Source organism: Haliotis rubra, unplaced genomic scaffold, assembly GCF_003918875.1.
Source record: "Haliotis rubra isolate DU_JTF1 unplaced genomic scaffold, ASM391887v1 Scf1022, whole genome shotgun sequence".
In the NCBI taxonomy this organism is placed as follows: Eukaryota; Metazoa; Mollusca; class Gastropoda; order Lepetellida; family Haliotidae; genus Haliotis; species Haliotis rubra.
This window is the reverse complement of record NW_025764918.1, coordinates 263,129-278,742: the sequence shown is the minus strand read 5'-3', so window position 1 is coordinate 278,742 and position 15,614 is coordinate 263,129.

Below are 15,614 nucleotides of genomic sequence, written 5' to 3'. Positions count from 1 at the left end.
TCGAGAATATCTGTGTACCGCTCACTGTTCATATTCCCTTCAAATACACAGAGGGGCGTTGCCCCTAACACAGATATGCCACCCCACACGTTAAATTTCGGACTGTACTTTGGGCGCTGATACAAAGGTTTTTCAGTTTGTTTGGTCCAGAATTTCAGTGTATTAGGAAACAGCCACACAGAACTTTCATCTGAGAAAATCACATTGTCCCAGTTAAACTTTCTATGCTGTAAGCACCAGTTCAACCTTCGCTCCTTTTGTTTAGGTTTCATGATCGGTGATGGAATTCCTCGACTTTTCTGCCAACCCCTTGCATGCAGCTCAGTTCTAATTGTCTCATTACAGACAGCCACAGTTCCTCTATCAATCATATCCAGCCTTAAGTTTTCTAAACTCCTTCGTTTGTTTTTAGAAACAAGAATACCAAGCCGCCTCGTGTCACCGACAGTCAATTTTCTGGGCCTACCTGCGCCTCCCTGGTGCTCAATGCCATATCCATTTGCAATATTTTTAAAACACGATAAACAGTGGACAGAGGGATGCCTGTTCTACTTGAAATCACTTTAGCTGATCTGATGTCCCTGTTATAATACTCCAAAATCAACTTCCTCTTCTCTAAATCATCCATACTGAGGATCACTGAAAATGTCGTCTGCTAGCAAGTAAACAAAGGGGGATAACTCTTCCCAAACTAATGAGAAGGGATTAACGGAGTTGTATCTCTTGAATGAAACAAGCACTTGATAGCTGGTCAAGGTTGTTTATACTAGAAATCCATTTTAACATATTCCTAAAATTCTCAATAATTTCTGGTCATACTATAGAAGAGCCCTACTTTACCCACACTGTCCAACTCGCAATCGTGCCAGAATGACCTCATCACGACAACACATTTTACGACCAGGCTTTAAAGATTTGTAGATATGTCGGCCGGTAGTGCCAACATCCATCTTCTGTTTCCAGCTCCTTGGAACAGATTTCGTTAAAACAGTTTCAAAAGAGGAAGAATTCGTGATTACATTGGACTCCCTGATTTCGCCCCATGTACCGTTTACTGTTGCACTAACAAGTGTAACTAACCTCTTGTCATAATTGTCCTACCAATTTCTAAACATTTCTCTCAAGTCTTTATTTATGAAGTTCCTGTTGGCCAAAGGATGGCTTAACCAACATGTTGCTCATCGTCAAAACGTGTAGCTTCAGGTCGAATTTTGCCTTTTTAATACTTATGATTCTTCAAAATACAGAGAAGATGAGTTCGTGATTAATAACTGGTTTCGTCCCATGCTCTGTTTACAGTTGCACTAACAAGAATACCTATCGATATATTGAACATGTACTTTTTGTTTAAGATGACCATGATAACACTACACTGAATTGGGTCAGCTCATTGTCAATATTTACATGAGTGTCATTCACAGGGATGTATTGATATTTCGACCAAAACCACTTCTTCTCTATTTCTATGGGAATATCAAACTTTACAGTAATGGTTGCATCTGATAAAAAATAAAAAAATGGTAGTGTAACCTGTGTACAAACTGTTTCTGAAAGTGAGAAAGTCAGGCATATACTGATGAAAACAGAAATGATATTATCTGGACAACCTTGTCTGAAAATCCAAACAGTATGGCAATTATTGAGGTTTCTACATACGTTTGTTTGTTTGCTTGGTTTTTATAAGCTATATGACTGCGGTCTTTAATTATCGAACCTAGAACAGACAAACCAGTGATCAACAGCATGAGCATCGATCTACGCAATTGGGATACGATGACAAGTGTCAACAAAGTTAGCGAGCCTGACCACCCGATCCCGTTAGTTGGCTCTTACAACAAGCACGGGTTCCAGAAGGCCAATTCTAACCAAGATCTTCAAATTCCCCTTCTATGTGGCGTTATGCTCTTTTCGCTTCAATAAATGAATCTGGGTGAGATCATACTGATCCTTCAAAGTATCGACCCATTTCACTTTGAAAAGCATGAAACAAATAATGAAATATCGATACGTTTGTTTGATCATGCAATATCATTGCAATCATACAACGTGGTTTCCATAAAAAAAAATCCACCGATCGTTAGGTTCATTTTACATGTGTTGATTTCCCATTTGGTTTTTCATGAAAATGAATTGGATAAAAAAGTTTTAGATCTGTTTTTTCATACATGTACGTATTTCCTGACATGGTGATGTGTGAACATTATCTGAAAGGGTGCCCTCGCTGGGATCGAAGTAGAAGTTTGATATTTTAACATTTTTATACTTAAATAACCTCAATAATGTGGACTGCAAAATGTGTCTGTGCTTGGAGTCGTAACGAACAGCAGCAAATATTTCTTGAGGATGCGAAAATGGTTTTGCCGCTTTTATTGTTGAATAGTAGCAGACTGTTATTAAATTTAATCATCGCATCGTTGAAGGCAAGATAAAATACCCTACCCAGCATTTATTTAAAGGGTTGGGTAAAGGATCTAACTCATTGGTAGTACTCTTAACGGTACTGACATATATAACTGTAAAAGGGGATGAGTGTGGTGCTATTGCCGGTCTGAAGCAAATGTTGATACCATGCTATAAAATGATGCTTTGATGTAATGTAAACATGCAGTCTCATATAAAAATGGAGATAAAACTAGAGCTGAATATTACTTCACGGTGTCTTTGGCAAACAATATACTAATATCTTATTCTGGGCTAAGTGCTGTGATAAAAATATCGAAGAATTGAACTAACTGATCATACCTTTAACTTACAGCCCTTGTCAGTACTTACCTATAAAAAGAGTGGAAAACCCTATGCTTGTTTAATCGATTCTGTCAACAAACAAAGGCTTTTGTATTAATTTAAGAAAACGTAAAAGCCTGTGTGTGTACATCGAATAACGTAAACACAAAGGGTTTTTAATGTCCTCTAGGGGTATGGCGAGGTTGTGTCCGTTTCTGTTCTCATTTTTCATTAATGTATTGGCGGACAAAATCACGTCCACTTGTACAAATGGCGTTCAGTTATTCCCTGACTTACTATTGTTCCTTTGTATTTGCTGATAACGTTGTTCTGTTACCTTATACTGCAATAGGACTCCAAAGGCAAACTGATATTTTAGAGAATTACTGCGAAACATGCATGGAGTCTTCAAGTAAATTAAAGACAAGTATTGTTGTTTTTAAGGGGGATCTACAAACTTGCTCCAATTAGAGTTTCGTCATCGTACAACTACTTTAGTATGCTATTTTCTAGACATCTCACTTGACAGGCATGTATAAACCATATAACTTTTGAAGCAAAGAAGGCTCTGATAACTGGCTCTCATAAGATTGAACAAAATACAGTTGCAAGTATGTAAAGGTTTTATGGGCATCCACAGATCAACAACAACTAGTGACACTGAACTAGCTAATGCGGGAGATACCCATCAATAGTTTGGCACAGAAACGTTATATTGGTTTTATTGGTTGAAACTCATGTCAAAGCCCCCTCACTGCTATACATCAAAAACCTATCAGATGTTATTGTATTTTGTTATGAGATATGTTTAATATCACATATACTCTAGGGGGGTACAAATACATAAATCACTAAGTGGCATCGTTATAAATGAAACCCCGTCATTAAAACTACTCATTTCGATCTTTAAGTAACTTAAATCGACCTTTTTGACAACAGTGCACAATTCTCATCCGCGAACGAAATTTCAACCAATCAGGGCGGCGCGTCTCTGTGGCGTCATATGAGGAATAGGTATGAGGGCCGATGCAGAATTCATGTACATTTCAGGGGGTAAATTATCTTTTTTACAAGTTTGTATAAACCTGAAATCGTGACAACTGTTGTGAAAAATGAATGCTATATGTTCTCACAATCTACTGTCATTTAATTTTGTCTCCTGCTTTGCCTAGTTTCCGAGTTACAACTTGTTTTCATAGACGATTCTGTCAAAATCTATTGCTGTCGCTAAGCCTTTATTTGTTCGAGCCAGACGCTAGGAATAGCGAAAAACGCTGATCAGCCTCGCTTATCACGGTTACGGTTAATTTCTTCAACCTACACAGGCACCCGTGAAGGGCCACCTCCTCGTGGTGGGTGCTGGGTCACGCTAAGAGCCCTTCAACCCCCCGTTGTGGACCCGGGGGGATATTAGGTCCACCAACCTGTTTGCCGTGGGTTGCGCCCCTGTGTCGGCGGAGGACGGTTGCCTGGTGGTTGAGGGCACTGGTTCCAGGAACAGTGTTCCTTTGCTCAACACACCACTTCGGCCCTGACTTCGCCTAGACGGGTGGTTGGATGGGCCCGGTTCAACCAATCGGCTGGTCATGCCGAGCCCTGAGCACTAAAACTTTCATTGCTCTATCATTATTTGGCTTGGATTTTAGAAACATTATTGACTTGTTATATATAATATGATAAATGTATTTTCAGACATGAAAAATTTGCCTAGATGCTGGTGCCAGAAGGCGATGGCTCATGGGCCAATCTGGTAGGTCATATCTTTCGAGATGTTATCCTGCTTGAGTATACCCTCCTAGTATCCTTGGTGTCGTCTGTTGGAGATCCATAGACATGTGACATCGTCCTTGTTGACACTCCGTGGTGGGTGAGGATCTAGGAGGGTGAAACATATATATTTCAATCATGGCACCCCCACACAAAAAAACGTTCGTACGAATCCGATGATTCGATTTCCTCAGAGGATGAGCTTCCTACATCTCTCACCAGCCCTGACAATTGGCCTCATTTCCTTGTCATGTGTGCTCCTGATGGTGGCCCTCTCAAGTTGAACCCTTTTGCTGTGGCAAAGGGCATTGAAGGTTTAGCCGGTGATGTTAAGGAGATTAAAAAAGCTACGATCTGGTTCTTTGCTCATTGAGTGTAAGAAACAGATACAATCTAAACTTCTGCTCAACACAAAATCGTTGGCAAATGTTCCTGTTGAGGTGTCCCCTCACAGGACATTGAATACAAGCAAAGGCATCGTCCGTGATATTGGGCGTTGTCTTGCTGATATGAATGAAGTTGACATCGTCGTAGAATTGCAGTCACAAGGAGTTACTGATGTTAAACGGTTCACGGTCAAAAAGAATAACGAGATTATCAAAACAAACACCTATTTATTCACTTTTTGTCTTCCAGTTCATCCCACATCTCTGAAAGCAGGTTATTGCAATTTGAGGGTGGTCACATTTATTCCTAACCCCTTGAGATGCTTTAACTGTCAAAAGTACGGTCATGGGTCCAAATCCTGCCACAGTCCAGCTGCTTGCCAACGATGCGCTGGAACATGCCAGGACAGCAGTCTGTGTGACAAACCTCCTGTTTGTGTCAACTGTTCTGGTTGCCACCCGTCTTCATCCAAAGAGTGCCCTACATGGAAATTGCAATCTAAAATTTCGAGGGTGAAACACGAGCGCAATATTTCATTCTTAGAAGCGAAAAAGACTGTTCTTGCACAAGAACAGTCTGGTCCGACTTATGCTACCACCGTCTCTGCTTCTTCTAAAGCCTCGAAACCGAAACAAGTTGAATGTACTTCAGTCGGATGCCAGACAGATTATACCTGGACTTCGACTTCTGCTCCCACGTTGCTGTCTACTAAAATCCAGGTGAAACCTTCTCAAGTGACGTCCTGTTCCCAAACCATGTCTTCCTCCAAAAGTATCATTCAGTCCAAAGCATCTTCTGAGATGGATACATCAGCATCTCAGAAACAATCATCTAAACCAGAGACAACCGTGAAAAACAAGTCCAAACCAAACACTGAACAGTCCAGAAGGAATCAAAGTGGCAGAGCCCCAAAAGGGGCCAAAAACCCGATCCAAATCTTTAATAAGTTTGGATCCCTTGACAACATGGATGTGTCCGAACAAGACCATGGTAGGACACATAGCTTGTCGCCTTCAAGGAAGGTGAGGGGTAGATCCCCAGTCCATCCGCCGAACACATAATGTCCTCACACATAATACAATGGAATTGTAGAGGACTGAGGAATAATTTAGCCGATTTACAGCTACTTGTCCAAGATTTTAAGCCGTCAGCGTTCTGTGTACAAGAAACCCATCTGAAACAGACGGATACTTTTGACCTCCGTCAATTCAATGCATATCACTGTTTTTCTCCTCCCGGTGATAGAGCTTCTGGTGGATCATCCATCCTGGTGAGGAACAATATTATCCATAGCTCAGTTCCACTTAAAACAAATCTTCAAGTCGTTGCAGTCCGACTCACATTACAGGTTGCTTTTACTTTATGCTCTTTGTACATTCCGCCTTCATCAACTGTTCAACAAACCGATCTGCAAGCTATTTATGATCAACTACCTAAACCCTGTTTAATCATGGGGGATTTAAATGGCCACAACCCACTCTGGGGTGGTATTAATACAAACACCAAAGGTAAATTACTGGAGGATTTTATTTCAAATAATGATTTATGCATTTATAATGACGGTTCACAGACATATTTACATCCTGGCACAGGAACATATTCAGCTCTTGACTTGACTGTTGCTGACTCTAACCTACTGAGTGAATTCGAATGGTCGGTCCATGACGACCTTTGTGGAAGTGACCACTTCCCAACAATACTGACACCTGTGAATCCATCTGATGTTCCTCCATCGTCAAGATGGAATTTTAGAAAGGCTAACTGGCCTTTATATGAAGCTCTCTGTGCTGACATTCTGAAACCTGAACTTTTTAATGACATTCCTGATGCCATAAAATGTTTTGCAGATGAACTAAATAACATAGCTGACGAGTGTATCCCAAAGTCCTCTGCAATTCCTCACGTACGAAAACCATGGTTTACCAATGACTGCAAACAGGCTAGGAAGGCCCGGAAGAAAGCCGAGCACTATTTCCGTCGCCATCCTATGGTCCACAATTTGGACAAATTTAAAATTTTAAACGCCAAAGCACGACGTACTTTCAAGCAAAGTAAACGTCAATCTTGGCGAAACTATATATCAAAGATTAATTCGCGCACACCTATATCAAAGGTGTGGAATATGATCCAGAAAATCAAGGGTAAGGGCTCTAAATCTAGCATCCACCATCTAAAAGATGGGAACACATTATTGACTAGTAAATCAGATATTGCAAATAAACTTGGTGAGACGTTGGCCAAACATTCTTCCTCAGCAAATTATGTACCTGAATTCCAAAAATATCAAAAACAGCAAGAAAAGAAAGCTATTAATTTCAATTCAGATAACGGGGAAGACTACAATGAAACCTTTTCGATACATGAGCTTCATACCGCTCTTGATCAGGCTTCACGATACTGCTTCTGGAGCTGATAACATACATTATCAACTCCTGAAGCACTTGCCAGAGTCATGTTTGGAGACACTGTTACATATTTTTGATGACATTTGGACAACTGGAAATTTCCCTTCGTCGTGGCGTGATGCTATCATTGTGCCCATCCCTAAACCTGGACGTGATCATACAGATCCCTCTAATTATAGACCAATTTCACTGACAAGCTGCGTTTGCAAAACCATGGAACGTATGATCAACAACAGACTTGTTTGGTACTTGGAAACCAATAACCTTATAACTAATATACAATGTGGTTTCCGTAAAAACCGTAGTACCATCGATCATTTAGTACGTTTAGAGTCTTTTGTAAAAAATGCCATAATTAATAAACAACATGCAGTGTCGATCTTTTTCGACTTAGAAAAAGCATATGACACTACATGGAAACATGGTATTTTAAGAGATTTACACGATTTTGGATTGAGAGGCCGTTTGCCTCAATTTATATCCAAGTTTTTAGCTGACAGGCAATTTCAAGTCCGAGTGGGTTCTACCCTGTCTGACCATTATCATCAGGATCAGGGTGTCCCACAAGGCAGTATTTTGTCTGTCACGCTTTTTAGCATCAAAATTAACAGTTTATCCAAGGTTTTAAATGATTCAATAGATGGATCACTTTTTGTGGATGATTTTAATATTTCTTGTCGTGGTAAGAATATGCATACTATTGAACGGCAACTGCAGCTGTGTTTAAATAAAATACATAAATGGTGTCTTGAAAATGGTTTTAAATTTTCCAAGTCCAAAACTAATTGTCTACACTTTTGTAGAAAATACAAGCCGCATAAAGACCCGGAACTATCTCTAAATGGCACTCCTATCAAAGTTGTGAAGGAAGCCAAGTTCTTGGGTATTATTTTTGACTCACACTTAACGTTTCTACCACATATTAGAGCACTTAAAACTAAATGCCTGAAGGCTCTCGATTTGTTAAAAGTTGTTTCCAACTCAAAGTGGGGAGGGGATCAAACTACCCTCCTTCACTTATACCGATCATTGGTACGATCTAAACTTGATTATGGTTCGATCGTATATGGCGGAGCCTGCAAAAGCAACCTTAAATTACTTGATTCTGTTCACCACCAAGGTCTAAGACTTTGTCTTGGATCATTTAGAACCTCTCCAGTTGATAGTCTCTATGTTGAGGCAGATGAGCCTTCGCTTTCCCAACGCCGTATTAAATTATCCTTACAATATATTACTAAACTATATTCAAAACGAATCTAATCCTGCATTTAATTGTGTCTTCAATCCTCTTTATGAGGATTTGTATAACAAAAAGCCTTCTCTTGTTCCGCCTCTTGGGCACAGAATTAAACCATTCCTTTCTGCTGCTGGTATTGAGCTGGAGAATATATCTCCTTCTCGTCTTCTTTCTTCTCCTCCTTGGCAATTGGTGAGGCCAGAAGTTGACTTAACATTAACCACATTTAAAAAATCCGAAACTAATGATTTACAATATAAACAAGAATTTAGTCAATTAAGAAACAAATATCATACCTATAAATTCTTATATACAGATGGATCCAAGGATGGTGGCGCGGTTGCTTGTGCCACTGTCATTGGGTACAAAACAATATCTTCCAGACTATCCAATGACAGTTCAATTTTCACAGCTGAAGCAAACGCCATCTTAACAGCTCTTAAATATATTAATAAACACCGTAAATATAAACAATATATAATATTTTCTGACTCTCTTTCTTGCACTGGAATCAGGCAATGATTAAAAAGGCAATCTCTCTTGCAAACATCCACTTTTAATTGAAATAATCGAATTATATAATGATCTTGCTACTGGCCAATGCGACATCGTCTTTTGTTTGGTTACCCAGCCACGTTGGCATTTCTGGGAACACAATGGTTGATCTTGCTGCCAAGGCAGCACTCAACAAATCTGTGACACCACTTCTTATTCCATACTCTGATTACAAAGCTGCTATAAGATCTTATATTCGTGATCTGATGCAAAAGAAGTGGGACACCCAAGTAGGTATCAATAAATTACATGCAATAAAACCCTATATCGGTTACACTTACTTGGGTTGTCAGTCCAGATTTGAAGAGGTCATTATGCGACGATGTCGTATTGGCCACACTAGATATACGCATGAGTACCTATTAAAAGGTGAGGATCCTCCGTTTTGTATCCCTTGTGATGAACGAATCACGGTCAAGCATGTCTTGCTTGACTGTGTTGAGTACTCCATCACAAGGGATATCTATTTCAAATCCCGAACTATGAAGGATCTTTTTACTAATGTAAGTACTCATTTAATTATTGCTTTTTTAAAAGAATTAAATTTGTTAACAGATTTGTAAATAGCTAAATATTTTATGATTGAAAGTTTGAATTAGTAACATAGATTGTTAGTGGCTGTATCCTCGAGGGGGGTTAAAGTACTGTAAAATAATTGTCCTCCTGAGAGGGTACGTAAGTCCCAAAACATTCAAAGTAAATTTCAAAGTAAATTTCAAATTTCGTAGAATATTTGTAATTTTAATGTATGGCTAGATATGTCTTAATTGCTAACGGCTGAGGGGATGATATAAATCCAGCTAGGGCCCATGCAGGAAGCAAATGTACTGTAAGTCCCCATGGTCCCTAGTTTGGTGATCTAGCTTCAGTTGTTAGCGATCTATAGCCCATTTTTAGATTGTGTTCTCCCCTATGGTTAAAATGTTTTAGATTCAATTACTAGTTTTACATTTATATATCTGTGATACTCTAGTTGCTTTACTGTCCTTCGATGACAGGTTTTATAATATATACATATTCCATTACAATGTAAAATGTTCTCGTCACGATATGGCTGAAATATTGCCGATGTGACGTTAAATATTAACTCACTCACTTAACTCACTCAACCTACACAGTGCGACATTAAGAAGGGTGGATGCCCATCAGATGAAGTTATTTGAAAATATCCCCGGTAGTTCTTGTCTGATTGTAATAAAGTATCAAAGCAGTGTGGGCTTTTTCAGGTTTTCTAATGCCTGGATGGTATTACCTCGATATTTAATCATGTCATGTAAAAATATGACGTCTGTTATGTATGATATTAAAAAATTGACAATTGATTTATTTGAATCTGTAAACTAAACAACCCTACTTTGCCATTGCTAGATGAATCTGAACAATAGCTTAGGTAAACAGGTGCATACAGTATTGGCACGCAGCAAATGCTTATATGTATGTCTTATGCAACAATGAGGTTCTGTTCGTATTCTCAAAACAGTGTCGGCCCATAAGTTTTCACATGCAATTAAAAGTTCATGCAATACAGCAAGTAATACTCCCTTGTCGAACCCGTGTTAGATGGTATAAACCAACACATGTTATTTGTCATCATTCACTTGATGGTCAGTTAATGAATTTATAACAGGTATAATTAGTGGTAACACCACTTAGATTACCCGACAAAGGTTCCCATTTGGCATTTCTTGTGTCTAGAGTAAATACTCAACATTATAAACATCGATCAAAGGATTAACCGATAACACGCTGATTGATTAATTACTTTTACCTTGCACAGCGGATTTCTCAGAAGGTAGTGTTTATGTATGTAGATTTACTAATCTATACTGAATACACTCTGTCGTGTCTGTCAAAAAACAACGTCCTTCTTTCAAAGTATTAACCGCCAGTAGATTGATTGATTCCTCATTATTGGCTAACTAAATTACTTTTTTATGAAATTAGTTGCCATGTGTGCTATCTTGGGTGACCAATGAGACGATACACCAATGTGAAATACCTGAAACGATATATCACTTTTTCGTATATTAGACTGTTAAAAGACACATCACTTGGAACAGCTGCAGATGAATGGCATATCACTCGTTTTTGTGGATATTGATGGATACATTCCTCGAACAAGGTAATAGCCTGACATTGTTCCTATAACTTTAATCTGTTTAATTTTAATATTTGCATTTTGTTTTCATTCATTTATCGTAGCATTCAACAGAATCATTGTTTTCGCCGTGAAGTGTAATGAGACAGACAACATACACTATGGCGTGTGTGCGAATTATGATTCACATTAGCAAACTATAAAATGTCCAGATATTACAGTCCAGTTATAAATTCACTATAAGTATCAGCAGATCGTCTGCTTTTTATTTAGATTCAAAATGCATACACAAGTATGATAATAAACTAATTAGGATTATAAGACCAAATATAAAGACGTACATTGACTAGTATCTACATACCGGTGAGTGGACGTTAACCACGTGAATGTAGCAAGAAATTTATCGCCCAGTATTGTCACTTCGACCCTCACCTCGCTTCCTTGGAAAAAACCGTTATGTTATAAGTTGTGTCATTCAAAATCCTGTTGGACATGATTCAAATACATATTTAACTACGAGAAAAAAGTAGTTTTGATTTTCTAACTTGATGAAAACAAGCCATAATCTCATTAATTCTAACAGACTTTAGCCCGTGACTTTACGATTTTCAAAAATGGCGGCGCCCTCTCGTGAACATCCGCCAGTCTGAGTATAAATGCTATTTAGGTTTGTTTTCACCGAGTTACAAAATCAAAACTACTTTGTACTGGTAGTAAAATATGTATTTGATTGATGGCCAATAGGATTTTGCATGACATAGCTTATAACATAACAATTTCTCTCGTGGAAGCGAGGTGGGTGTCAATATAATACTACTTACAGTATTATTGTTACTTCGACCACAACCTCGCTTCTGACGGTGCTCAGTGCGGCGTAAAACTTCTTCTGAGGAAGAAATCGTTATGTTACAAGTTGTGTCATGGAAAATCTGTATGGTAATCAATCATATACATAGTTTACTACAACTAGTAAGTAGTTTTGATTCTGTAACTTCTGTGAAGCGATCTGAAATCAAGAAAGATATCGTTTCAGGCTTCCACAACGCTCGCTTCGCACTCACAAACATAACCCATTTATTACGAACTGCGGGGTACTGTGGAAATCTGTACATGGTGACACAATCGCCCGACCCCTAGGAGCAATTGACGACAACGCAACGATTCGGCATGTCTTCGTTGATGTCGAGAAATCATCAAAATGACTAGCTAGCTACACACTATATATACAACTAACTGAAAACCCTTCCTCATATGACGTCACTGAAGTGCTCTGGCGACAGAGTTACGTAACCGGTCTATGGTTTCGTTGGCGAGCGCGATTGACGCAGACGACTTTTTGGCAACTTTTAATCGCTCGGTATAAATCAACCATACGTTTTTTTAAGAATGAATTTGGTGTTCCGCGTAAGACTAACCACAGATCTTTCATATGTAATGGTTAAAAGAGTAAAAATCAACAACGTTTATTTGTTCTTTAACTAAAATACATTTTTACAACTGGGTCTTCGATATCCATGGATTTGACAGGGAGCTGGAGATATTACAGCATTTTTATCCAATGTCCACCAAAGATGTAAGGTATGTTTCTAGCAGGAACATTGTCCACCAAAGATGTAAGGTATGTTTCTAGCAGGAACGTTGTCCACCAAAGATGTAAGGTATGTTTCTAGCAGGAACATTGTCCACCAAAGATGTAAGGTATGTTTCTAGCAGGAACATTGTCCACCAAAGATGTAAGGTATGTTTCTAGAAGGAACATTGTCCACCAAAGATGTAAGGTATGTTTCTAGCAGGAACATTGTCCACCAAAGATGTAAGGTATGCTTCTAGCAAGAATGGACTTGGAATATTCAAACTGAAAATGTTCATATTCGTATTCTCTGTTTAAGAGTATCTTTATCCCAGCTTCAATGTGGTTATTATGATCTAACGTATTTAAAATTATGTCATGCTTCTGAGAACCAATGCTGCAAAATGAATAATATTGAAGGATTGCATATCACGTTCTTCTCATCAGTCCACAGTATGACAATCTAAGGAGCCAATATGTCCCTTTTAAGTATACTCCCTGTCACACATTTTACAAATTCTGTGTACTAATATCAACCGAAAATGTACAGCTCCTACAGAATGTTGCTACGTTTATACACCATGCACTGATAAAACGCAACGCAAACGCTTGTGCCACTTGCCCTTTATAACCGTTTTACTTGTACGACGGGCCTCTGGCAAACATGTCAGAAATAAAAAATCTATCTGATTAATATAAATTATTTCACAAAGGAAATCAATAAATATATCTAATTCCTAAAAGACTCAAAATATATGAAAGCCTTAACACATGACTTCTCTCATTGGCATTCTAGAAGTTTGGCAGATGAAGAATGAGGACTATTTTTATGGATATACAAATTCTTTAATCTGTATAGGCGACGCTTCGACATAGATTCTAATGTCGTTGTCAAGCAAGTGGTCATTTCCGCAAAGGAAAAGAATTGCTGAAAATATACCTAAAAAAGGCCAAAATATCTGTTTATGCAGACAAAATAGGAGAAAAGATAGCGTTCGGATAAGCGAAGTTCGACTGTAGTAAACAAATTTTATTGCAGATGATACACCTACCTGACACTGGACCCAAGAATCGTTGATCCACTGAAGTAGCAGTCAAAGGAAGAAGGTCTGGGGTTTCCTTTGCTACACTCAGCATTGACTGAGCCGGGATGAGACAGCATCTCACTTTTTGTGCATCCAGCGATAGGTAGACAGTATATATTGGTTAATCGATCGATTATATCTTCCACAGATATTGTTTTGGTTCATCCAGCGGCAGGTAGGCAGTATATATTGGTTTATCGATTGCATGTTCGATTCTGACGGGTAGTTATTGGAGATGTGTAGGTGTATGTAGATGGCAGCTGACTCAACATTCTTAACATCAAATGTTTCAACAGCGATTTTGAAAAGGTATCAGTCAGACACAAAGAGAAAAATGATCACATAACCCATGACGGATTATCACCGCAGGTAATGATGGTGTCGGCTTGTTGTAACAGGTGACAAAGTGGTTCTCCTTTTCAACCTTTCAACATCAGAACATACAAGTCGATAGGTATAGTTATAATCCAGTTATCGTTGCAAATATCTTAATTTTAAGTCATTAGCGAGAATTGAAAACTATTTTTCTTAATTGTTCAAAGACATATGTCATGCCTACAATGATTAAAATGGTTTTTTTCAAATGTGCATTTTCAGTTTTTGTTTAAAGTGCTTATTTGTCGACGCGATTATATGCAGAGCTGCTTAAACAACAAACAAACATTATTTGAGAAGGCTGAGATCTAGTATTCAACAGTTTCAACGAACTGGCAAGGGTTGCTAATGTATCCTTGGTTAGTCAAATGTGTCTTTAATGTGATAACTGTCTTTAACATGGATTGATTTTTATGACAAAATGTCAGAGATGAAATGAGGCAACTGGGAGCGAGCCTGAACACCTGAGCCCGTTAGTCGCCTCTTACGACAAGCATGGTTTACTGAAGATCAATCAGCAATCTGTCTGCAGGAGACATATTTAAAACAGACGGACACTTTTGACTTACGCCATTTCAATGCGTATCATTATTTTTCACCTTGGGGTGACAGGGCCACTGGCGGATCTTCCATCCTCATCAGGCAGAATATTATCCATAGCCCTGTTTCACTTAATACTGGTCTACAGGCTGTTGCCGTTCGACTCACTTTTCATGTTACGCTCACATTATGCTCTTTGTATATCTCACCGTCTTCAGCTCTTCAGAAGAGTGAACTTCAAAATCTATATGACCAACTCCCACAACCCTGTATTATTATGGGAGATTTAAATGGCCACAACCCACTCTGGGGTGGTACAAATACTAATGCTAAAGGTAAACTATTGGAAGAGTTCTGTTCAGATAATGATTTATGAATATATTATGACGGTTCCAACACCTATTTACATCCTGGCACGGGAACTTATTCAGCTCTAGATCTATCAATTACAGACCCAGACCTATTGAATGAATTTGAATGGTCAGTCCACAATGATCTTTGTGGAAGTGACCATTTCCCAACAATATTAAAGCCTGTGAACCCATCTGATAATACCCCATCCTCTAGATGGAACTTTAAAAAAGCTAACTGGAATTTATATCAAACTCTCTGTTGTAACAGACTTCAACCTGCACATCCGAAAACCATGGTTTAACGCTGAATGCAAACAGGCTAGGACGGCACGGAAGAAAGCTGAGAATTATTTCCGTCGCCATCCTATGGTCCATAATTTGAATAAATTTAAAATGTTAAATGCTAAGGCACGGCGTACCTTCAAGCAAAATAAACGTCAATCCTGGCGAAATTATGTATCAAAAATAAATTCACGAACGCCGATATCAAAAGTATGGAATATGATCCAGAAAATAAA